Below are 11,135 nucleotides of genomic sequence, written 5' to 3' on the forward strand. Positions count from 1 at the left end.
TTATAGAGAAAAGTTGAGCACTTAGAGCCTAAGGTATTTGCACATGCCGGTTAAAAAGAAGAGTGAAGAACGGAGCGCGAAAGTTCTTTAAAGGAGTACATGGGCACTCGGGGAACCCCGTTCATTGCAGCCTGAGGATATGTTTATTGCTGCCTGAGAAATTCTGCCCCTTGCATAATTGCGTGTGGCGAATTTAGAGCCGCTTAGTATAGTATCAGCGTTGGTGTTAATGATGGCAAGGGCGATAGCCGCCCCTTCTGCAGTTTCTGAGGGTCTCGTTTTAGTAGTGTCGGAGACTCAGTCTGTCTTGCGTGTCGACCGCCGCTAGTGCGAACGCTTGTTTCTGTAGGCATTCTGTGGAATCTACATATACCGCTTGTTCATGTTGGCTGTACATTCTGCGTACAGCATTGCCGCTGGCTTTCCTTCTCTCCTCGTGGTGAGCAGGATGCACTTTCTTAGGTAGTGGCATGGCTAGTATTGCCTGAGATATGCGTTTAGGTAACGTGGCAGAGGAACCAAAGCCATATTAGGCTGGGATTTAAACAAGGCTTTCGGTAACGTCACGCTCGATGCTATCTTAAGGAACCTCTCGGATATGAACCCAGAAGAAAGAACTTTCAATTACATAAAGTCGTTTTTGAGTAACAGAACGGGAGAGCTAGCAGCGGGAGAGATTAAATCCCATTCTATCTCACTATGAGCTCAATGAACACCTCAGGGTTCAGTCCTACCGCCCGTCCTTTGTGACCACTCGCTAATAAAAATTCCTGCTGAATTAGCAGCCCTCTCGGGGTCTAAACACACATTCTATGCAGATGACATCACTTGGCGGACCACAAATGGCAGCGAAGGTCAGATAGGTGATACTCTGCAACAAGAGGCAGAAATAATACAAAACCTGGCGCGTAAAGCAGGGCTAACCTGCTCGCCCTCGAAGTCCGAATTATTAACATATTTTAATAACTTTGCTGCTACTAAATACGTTTAAGTAGCGCGCAAATTACTGGTGACATCATGGCACTGAAATGCAAAGAAGCTAGTCTTTCTAGTTCTGAGATGCGGAGAAAAGTGTCCTAAAAAACTTCGAATTGCGATTAACGTCAACAGAAAAATCTCTGCGAAGAGTTTTTTCCCGGAACTCAAATTTTTATGACGTTTTCATTGCTTTAAAATATCGTACTTGCATCTGCATAGAAGAACAGAGGAAAACAATCATAATAAGCACCTCGATGTTGCGCCTTTCGCCCTGCCAATTCGATGTGCAAAAGGTAAACGAAATGTGCTGTTCTTCAAGCTTCCACAGTGCGGCTGGTTGAAATAGAAGTATAAGTTTGAAACTTCGAAAGGGTTTAATAACGAGGATATACTTCTAAAGAAAAGAAAAAATATAACATGCAACCTAAAATAAATTGCTGCAGGCGCCATGAAAACGCGCCGCTAGCAACGTAACGCGAGATGCTGATCGACATCAGCAGCCTGAAATCTGGATGCAACCTTACATTTGTGCACCAGCGGGAAGGAGAAGAAAGCGCCTATACACGCGAGTTTCCCAGCCGTAATCTGGAACGACTGCTATCGATGAGGACTGCTTGTTACATCGCAGACCGATTCGGCGGCTATTCCATTTGATGGCGCATAAAAATATCGTTTCCTTTGGCACTTCAACGTTGCAATGCTCTTCCTTCTTTTGAACGCACACGCTGCAGGAAATGGGGAAACAAAGAAAAACGTCGAATCAAGTTTCTCCGCGGATGATCGTCGTCCTTCTTCAATCTCAAGAACGCTATTCCAGAAGGAAGCTTTCGCGAAGTAGGAAGGGAGGGTACGTCGACGCGAATCGCCCAGCTTTTCGTCTTAGCGCGCCAGAGCTTTCAGGAACCGACAGGCTGCAGCAGCGAGGGGGGCAGGACGCCCGTCACGTCCATCTAGTAACGTCGCTCGGACGTGATGCGAGCCGAGAACACACGCAACGTGCCTGCGCAAAAAATGCGCACTCGGATCACGTTCGCCCGCTGCTGTAGGCAATGCGGTGTTTTGCATACTGGCCAGCCGGTCCCAAGCGGCGCGCATTGCTTGCTTGATTGTCTTCACGCAGCGATCACTTTTATGGCGAAGAGGACGAGGCATTTCATAAAACAATATTCCTTTTTTTTTCCGCTTATGTAAGAGGCAGAACGCGCTGTCGTCATTGCTTTGGACACGTGCCAGCCGCGGAGACTAATATCGCGTGGCCGCCGTGGTGGCTCAGTGGTTATGGTGCTCGGCTGCTGACCCGATAGACGCGGGTTCGATCCCGGCCGCGGCGGCTGGAATTTCTTTGGAGGAGAAATTCTAGAGGCCCGTGTACTGTGCGATGTCAGTGCATGTTAATGAACCCCAGGTGGTCGAAATTTCCGGAGCCCTCCACTACGGCGTCTTTCATAGTCTTAGTCCCTTTGAGACGTTAAACCCTATAAACCAAACAAAACCTAATATCGCGTCCAAATGGTATGGCATGGCACGGTACAGTACTATATGGCATACATGACGGACGCCAACAGTCTTCGAAACAAAGCAGCACATGGGATATATATTTTTTTCAATTTGTGGTGTTAACCAATGGGAGAATAATAAGGCAATTATTTTGAGCATAATTGATTCGAAAGCAGGAGAAAAGACAATCATCTGCCGTCGGTGGGATCCGAACTCACAACCTTCGAATTTAGTGTCCGGTGCTCTTTCAGTGCGAAATTCGAGGTAGTGGGTTCGGATCCCACTGGTGACAGGCGGTTGTTTTTTGTGCTGCTCTCTATTCAATTATGTATAAATCAATTGCCGTGTTATTATTCAATTGATGAACACCACAAATCAAAAAATCAACTATGATCCTGGTTTTGGTGACTGTTGGCTTCCATCATGTATTTCATAGCCCCTCTTTTTCCTTCCCTTGCCTGCACTACATGGCGTGGTATACGTAGGTCCCCTCGTCCTCGCGTAAAACTCGGTTTCACCAGATACTTACACCCCGAACAGATTTTTAACGCGACAGCGTTAAGGGCCCCGTGGTGCAGAAAATCGGGTGTCATCGTCGACAGCGTTGACCGTGAGCGAAAAATCCCCTCTTCGCTTGGCACGCACGTAGCGCCGTCTGACGGCGCCCACTAAAACCTCCTCCACGCAATGTACGCCACTGCCACAACAGATGGCGCGCGACGGCAGCGCCTCCTAGAGTTACTGTATATGCTACCATATATGCTGTATATGCTAAGGAACTCTAGCGCCTCCTAAAGCCCCTTGATGTTTTGCGCCTCCCGCTCGTCTCGTTCGGGAGCAGCGGGGCGATGCGGGGACGCACGAATCACGGGGTGAGCGGCGATCAACGCAGCGCACATCCAGGGCGCGTTAAACACGGAGTTTGTGGCTTGCTGTCCGTCCGTTCGACGCAGAAGCTATACTGGCGTTCTTGGCATCGGGTTTGTTGAGAGGTCTTCTAGAGACTCCGAGTGATTTGTCCAACGGGCTAGGCGTCGCGCCGAACGAGCGATGGGGTTCCGTGGACTTTCTGGCAGGCTACGATACGCTGTGAACGATTGGTGTCTCGTTAAAATCAGCCTGTCTACACCGGTTCCACCACGTTACCGACCTTTCGGCTTCTAGTTGTTTCTTACTTTTTGGCACTGCTATTGCTACGATGAGCAGATTTTACGCATTGACCGCTTTATTGTTTTTATTTACTTTGACACTGCTTTTGCTAAGAGATGTCTTTTGCTACGTTCATCGTTCACCTCATGCATCATCTTTCCTTTTGTCTGTTCATGGCCTTTTCTTGTATTTGATTACTGTAGTGAAGGTTATCAATTTTAGACGTTTTGCTATATGATGGCACACTTGGCAGCGGTATGCTGACATGAACTGCGCGTTTATTTGCCTGTTAAACTTGTGACTGCCCAGCGCCGGTATAAATGTATCTGCCTTCTACGAAAATAAACTAGTTGGAAGTTGCGCTCTGTACATGTCGTATGTGTTCCTTTGTTGTGTCCCGTCTTCTTCGCGCAAGTACGTACCCTTTCAATGGCATGGTTAGCACAGAGGTGCGAGCTATAAAACGGCAAAAGAAAAAAAGAGGCTAATGTTTGTTCCCTCATTTTCTTCTCGTGTGAAAGGTGGCGTTCATTACAGACCATGCACTATCATTAATCATAATTTTGGTCATACAATAATTTATAACAATACTGCATTTTATGTACTCACTTTTGTTGGGTGCTAAGTAATTATTATTATTATTATTATTGCACAAGCCAGGCAAAATAAATAGAGAGGAGGGCTGCATTCTAAGCGTCTACAGGAAGAGGAAGCGCTTCTACTCACTTGAAATATAGAAGAGAAAGCGAGAGAGATCAGAAGGGAATCCTATGACATACAATAAGCGTACTACCGAAAGCCTGTGGTGGCCCTGAAACCGGTAACAACCTAAGAGCAACATCGGCCACAAATCGGAACATCCGCTGGACGACAGTGGCGCGTTGTTTCGTTACGCGAAGATGCGAGGATGGAGCAAAAAAAGACAGGAAATGGAAGTTGCACCGGAGGAACGCTTCGAGGCTGGTTCGAAGCCTTTTGTTCCGCCCATTGCCAAGTCACGCAGAGGCTATTGTGGAAACCCCCGCGGAACCCCGGCGAATGCCTAGACGCGGAAAAATAAACGCAACGCAGCGTGCGAAAGCCGTACTCAGAGCACGTGGTCGTTGGCGAAGACGCCTTCGGCCTGCTGTGTTATTTCTTCGGACGGGTTACAGCCCGGCCGGAACCCTCGGCAAGGGCTCGGAGCCTTTGGTCAGGAGGTCAGTGCGGCCAAGAATAACAGCTCGCTGGAACGCGACGGAAGTAATCAGGGCCAGTGGAAAACAAGCTTGGCGAAATGCGTGAGACAAAACACGCCCCACGCGAAGAGCAGGATGTTTAGCTTGCTGCGCGGCTATAGTGTTACGGCTGCTTCTCGGAGGGAAAATGTAGTCGTAAAGCCCTGGGATAAGCGCTGCGTAAAAGGGTGTGAAAGAGGTGTGAGAAAAACAGTTAGAGATGGAAGAAAGGGGTCTTTGTGTCGGAATGAAATATGGAGGAAAGAAGGTTCTAGAAAGCAGGGAGAACGAATAAAAAAACACATGAATATGCTAATGAGTAGGCAGCATAAATCAGTGAGGTCTAAGCTTTTTGCTGCGAATTGGTGTACTTCAACGCGATGTTACACGTGGCTGCGTAATTACGCACGCGGATGGGTTGAAGCTTCTATCAAGGCGAGCTTGTTCCTCTAACACTGTTGCACTGAGAAAGTGCTTTACTTAAACTTGTCTTTCTATCGTACTGTGCCGCATCCAGAGCTATGCCGTATCTTGGATGCCGTCGCCAGTGAAGCAAGTCGAGCAGTGGACACGAAATACACGGCTTCATACAGGGGTAGGGGTGCAGTATTTATGATCAGATAATGTTTAAACGAGAATGCAGTGCGCGTCTTTAGCTGTTTTTTAAAGAAAGAAGGAATAGGAGCAAGGAGAATTTGAAAGAAGAGGCGGCTCGCAAACGCTGCTAGAGATCAACAACAGCAACAACCGCAAGCCTTATCAGCTGCTTGGTTTGCTTTCCAATGAGTCAAATCGAAAAAAGAGAGATCACAAATGAAGGCTCACACTGGTCCTCACAAATTTCCCCGGAATTAGTGAGTGCCACGTGTAGTCGTCGTGCGATATGAGTCTGCTGAGTTCGTGGTTGGCAGGTCGGTGCAGCAACAATTAGTACGTATGAAACAAGCTCTTGAATACACTTCAAGAGGTCACCAATAGACAAATAACTTTCTTTATAAAAATTTCTTTATTCTGTAAATGTTCCTCATGTAAGAAATATAATTTAACAGCCTTGAGTCAAATACAGCCCTGGAATGTTGTCCTTTCCAGGAGCGCATAATGTGTCGGCATACTCCTCGCCAACAATGACACACATGTAAGCCTTTGTCAGAAGTTTAAAGCCCAGGGGGTTTGCTTCTGGGCCTCACTGCTTTGCTCGTAATGCTCGCTCAGCGTCCCAAATCTCCTGAAGGTAAGAAGATTTTTCGTCCTGATCCCTCCGATGCGTAGGACTTCCATGAGTGCTACACGAGCACCACAATAGTGCTTTGAAGCAAACCCCCTGGGCTCTAAACTTTTGACAAAGGCTATACCACTGATACACTTTGTTTGCCATCATCGTAGAAGTGCGCCCAATAAGCTTGTCCAGGAGGCAAGGCTTAATGAACCACCCTCGTCATTAAAATGCTTCCAATCATTTAACGTGTGTTGCTCTGAGACTAGCCATGTGTGAAGTGTTATGTCATAATAAAATTAATTGTAACATTAGACTAGAAAGAATGCCTGCCGTCACGCAGAACTATTCTTTCAACCAAACAAGATTTTAACTACTAGCTTAAAATATATGCCCCTTTGTTCTTCATATGTCTCTTTTCAAAGAAGATGGCCATCGATAACGACTGATTACGATGACAAGCTTAGAGCTGCAACAGTTTTTTGTTTCGCAAAAAAAAAAAAAACGCAAGTGGATGTACCGTATGAGCATTACAGCGGGTCAAAGAAAGGTTGCCACGAGTAATAGCTAATTATCTGAGGCGCAATCGATTCCAATAGACGTCGACGTGGTGCTCCTTTATCTCATGTAAGCAACCATGAGAGCGCTTCTGGTGACATTTTGCGGGCTCGTACGTTCGCGCGTTGCCCATATATGTAAGTTCATTCTTTGCAATGCTTTATCGTCATTCACCATGCGGGCGGTTACCACTAAGGAGCTGCCTGCCTTTAACTTTTGTCCCTTATTTGATCGGTATCTGTTTGAAAGCCAAGCAACCTTTTAACTGCTGAAGCGATATAAACAAGCAACCTTAACGAAAACAAAGTCGCAGCGATGTAGCGGGCAACTCGCTAATTGTTCCGGCTTTATTAATTGTGCAAGGCAAGCTAGTTAAGTGACCCGTTACTTGATCAGCGTTATTAGCCGAGCGAGCTGACACAGGTCTTTCCTTGGGGCGCGTAGTTTTGAGGCCATGTCTTTAGCCCCTTACTCTCGCTAATTTCCTACCACGTTTTAAAGATTTAACGCTGGACTGCGCACTTATTGTTTTGCCGACAACAACAAAGAGAGGGTTCCGCATTGTTCAGCGAGGGCTGCGACTCTAGACTCGGCGTTAAAACATCTCAAAACACCGCTAGGTTTGCCACGAGAAAGATGTAAAGCGGACAAAAACACTGCTCTGATAATCGGTCATTTCCTGCGAAACGACCCGTTTTCTCATGCACGTATTATCACTCCTGAGCGAGTCAGATAACTCTTCCAACTTCAAAAAAAAAAAAAAAAGAACGAACTAAAGATCCACTGATTGCTTCTCCGCGCTCGGCACAGCGCACCTAAATGTTGCATGCAAGTACAGATCGCATCATGTGTGAAATGATCTTCTCGCGTCTGCAAATGGGTTCGCGAGAATTGCACAGCCCACTTCAGAACAGATAAAATTTGAAAAAGACAGCGAGAGAAAAAAAGGGTTGCTTAAGCTGAGGCGTGTTTTGGAAAGCATAAACGCGGGAATGCGTTTCGCGTAATGAATTTTCCCCCGGAGCTCCACGCACACCTTTAATTAGGAGCCTCGTTTAGGTTGAAATCGGGTGCCCGAAAATGGCATTAATTGAGGACCGGACAGGCGTTGATAGAGGGCGTGAATTCTCCCTCGGTCTTCTCTTCTCGGGTAAGTTATTACGCGCTGACAGTTTAATCAGTTCTGCATAAGGCCCATTCTAGGAATGTAGTAATTGATGCATCTTTGTTCGACCTTCTCACGGTAAGGTGACACTGATTTGTCCGGGCTCGACCGTTATATTGCATAACCTCGCTTGATTAAAACAGCTTAGTGGAAAAGACAGTAAGACATGTTAGGGAAATAGCATTTTTTTTATTTATTGACGCATTCTATTTCCCTCATAGCCCTTCAGTGTTGCCTTGAAGAACAGCGGTTTATTAACGTACTTTTACCGAAGTATGCAGCGGTGACACCCAGTATATTTTAATTTATCCTGCCGAAATGATCCGCTTTTAGCGATGTCTTTGCCTTCTGTGGTATAACGCAAAGGTGATGGCGTTCTGCTGCTGAGCACAAGACCCCGGGTTCTATACCTGCGATTCCTGCGATTCCTGACGCGACGGTTCGCATTTGGATGTATACAGTGCTGCAAAACGCCAGCGGAGTGAGTTTGTGACTCACGTAAAAAAAAAAAAAAACATGTTGGAAATTAATCAGGGGCCCTTCTCTACGTCAGGAGATCCTTCTAGCTCGCAGCGTTCTTATGGTTGCTGAAAATGTACACGTCAAGTAAACCAAGCTAGAAAGCAGAGCGAATTCCTGCGAAAGCAGAGGCGCGGCTCTGTTTCTTGAAAGTATATCCGCATTATGAGGCCCGATAAAGAAGCAAGTTTCCTGCGTAAGCTGCTTATGATTAGTACTGCTGTTAGAAAGAGAAGAAAATGCGCGGGGCTTCGAAATGCCGAATACCTGGCCCCTTCAGGCTGCCCTGAAAAATAGAATTATGAGAAAAGTGTGCATAACGAGAGCAATAAAAAAGAGAGAGAGAGACAATTTTGCTTACGTGAAGATATGCCTGTGTGAATATCGCGCTTCAGAGTGCGCGCGCTAACACGTTCAGGATAGCTTCACCATTTTTTGCGCATAACAAAAGGTCTGACTTCCGCACGTCATGTAAGCCGTTAAACCGCTTTGAATGATCTGCGTCCTTCAATAATCAGTAATGGTTGTGTTTGGCGGTTTCTTTTCGGCATTTTCTCATTGTTCAAGACTATCATAATCTTCATGTGCCTGGTAGTGAATACCATACCTCCTGCACACAAGTTTTGGTCGAAATAGGTGCTGCTCTTGTATAGAATAGATGAAGTGCGCACGTTTCCCGAATAAAATAAAGATGCAGGAAAGGGCGTGACGTCACATTTCGCGAAACCGCTGGCGTGCTGCCCGTCATCTTGGCAAGCGTGCTGCTCCCCATCCTTCATCCTCTTTCTCTCTTTTTCTTTCTCTAATCTTCATTTTTCTGCTCGCACACATCTGCTTCTCCCCGGCATTCTGCAAGCTCCCTGACGTCTTATACCATGAAAGATGTTGCGGCTACTGCCAGCATGTGAACAACTCTTCCGAAGCTAAAAAAAGTGAAAAAAAAAAAGAAATCCGCGCAATTTTGGCTATGTTCTTATGGAGCATTCCGAATCTGAGCGCCTTTTTGCATTATTGTGCTTCCTTCATGGCTCATTTACTCCTTCAGACTCCTTCTGCAGTATCACAAACTGGGACACTTAGCGGTCTAAGCATGTTGTTTAGGGCGTTGTGTTTAGGCTGTGCAGCCTAACAAGCAGTATCTGACTGCAGATTATCGTTTCCAAGCACCGTGCTCGTACCTACATTGCAGTACTCGAGCGCAAGCGTTATCATTGGTGGACAGATGCTTGAGAACTTCAAGTGATACCCATTTCTCCTACAGAGCGCACAGCTGATGCAGTATGGGCAAGCTTGTTCCCTTGGAGTGAGAGAAGCATAGCGTCTATCCGCGGCAGCATGCTCTACACATGAGCGAATATTTTCTTGCTTATTAAGAGCAGCCTCTGGACGCTTTCGCGCCCGCAGGTTGTACCTTCAACACGTAGGTTGTGCCATATCCTATGCATACCTATATATTAACTTGAGAGCGTTAAAGGCATTGTTACCCACAAATAAACCGGTGTCCGAGTAGTCGGCGTTGTGAGCGAAAAATGACGGGCATGGCTCTGGCAGGTGGTACCCAGAGAGTAACTTAGGAGGCAGGTGGGCAACCTAGGTCACGTGACCTTGGGGCGTCATGACAACATGCCCACCGAATTATGAGCAAACTGCCCACCCTGGCAGGTAGCAGTTAAATTAATGGTTCTCCGCTTGGGAAAAACCCCCTGGGTAGCCAAAAGACTATCGGTGGTAGCACCTGCCAGCGCAGGGCAATGGCTTATTGCTTAACCATTGCACCACCACGCCAGGAGAGGTATTAGGACTCGCCGGGATGGATGGATGTAAAGTAGTGAAGTATCTGCATATATGGCAATTAACCAATTGCGCTATCGCGTCATATCGTTAAGGTGGATTGTCTCCTCCATTTTTTTTTCTGCATGCATCAGTGCGTTTTTGTGTTGTTTAGGAATACGGTATGCACCAAGAGCCGATATTGTGGACCAACGCTGCTAGTTTGCGCGGATACCATCACATGCCACACACATGATTTTGAACATACTGTTTGCACTAATTTTTAACGTCCGGAATACCTCACGCTGGGTCTAGTTGGTGCAGTCTCAGGAACCATTTTATATTTAGTACTTTGCAGTGCCAAGAAAGATCAGACCATCTCTATTGACATGTCCGCGCAGTTCGTCACGGCATGTATAGTTTTCTTGAATTATAAATGAATATATCCCCATTGAATAACGATGTCCAGGATAGTTGGGAATATTGAATAATTCACCTGTCTGCGTGGGCAACTGGCTGTTACTCAGTGCTTGTGTTTAACAGCAAAAAAAATTCTGTACTTGCGGATGCTGAATAACTCATGATCGGATTTGATTACAGTTTAAAAGCGCGGTTACCTGGACGGCAGCTGGAGCGCAGGGGTAGCGCCGTCTCGCGGCGACGTGTTGGCCGTCTGGGCGCGGCGCTCCGTTCGGCGCTGGCAGCGTTCACCGCGTGGGCAGCCTCGTCAGCGCGGTCCATGTGTGGCAACAACACTGCGCCCGCACGACTCTCCTCCGATGCCGCCCCTCTGGCCCTGCCAGGAAGCCTGCGAAGCGTAGAAGTGATGCCATACTGTAGCTGGCGGATACTTGCATGTGCTCTGCTCACAAAAAACCGATATCTTAGTAAATATCGATTACTTTGCCTTTGCGGCTATGTTGATGATCATTCGGCAGAAAAGCACGCATTTATTGCTGAGGAAATATTAAATAAAAAAAATCGATCGCTGTTCTTCCCGCCATTCAATTCAAACTTGTGACGTCAGTGATGAAAACGACTTCGCGAACGCCGACTGGAAAAGAATAGC

The 11,135-nt window shown here is 46.7% G+C and overlaps 1 protein-coding gene across 1 annotated transcript in view; it reads right to left on the reverse strand.

The window, feature by feature from the left end:
* LOC149371446 (transient receptor potential-gamma protein-like) overlaps nt 1–10,824 on the reverse strand; it is a 61,608-nt gene extending 50,784 nt beyond the window's left edge. Inside the window, exon 1 of the mRNA XM_089565679.1 lies at nt 10,684–10,824. The gene's annotated coding sequence lies outside the window, so the exon portion shown is untranslated. The remainder of the gene's footprint in view (nt 1–10,683) is intronic.
* Nucleotides 10,825–11,135: the final 311 nt, after the last annotated feature.

This window comes from Amblyomma mixtum, chromosome 1, assembly GCF_055824585.1.
Source record: "Amblyomma mixtum isolate Tamu chromosome 1, ASM5582458v1, whole genome shotgun sequence".
NCBI classification, from domain to species: domain Eukaryota; kingdom Metazoa; phylum Arthropoda; class Arachnida; order Ixodida; family Ixodidae; genus Amblyomma; species Amblyomma mixtum.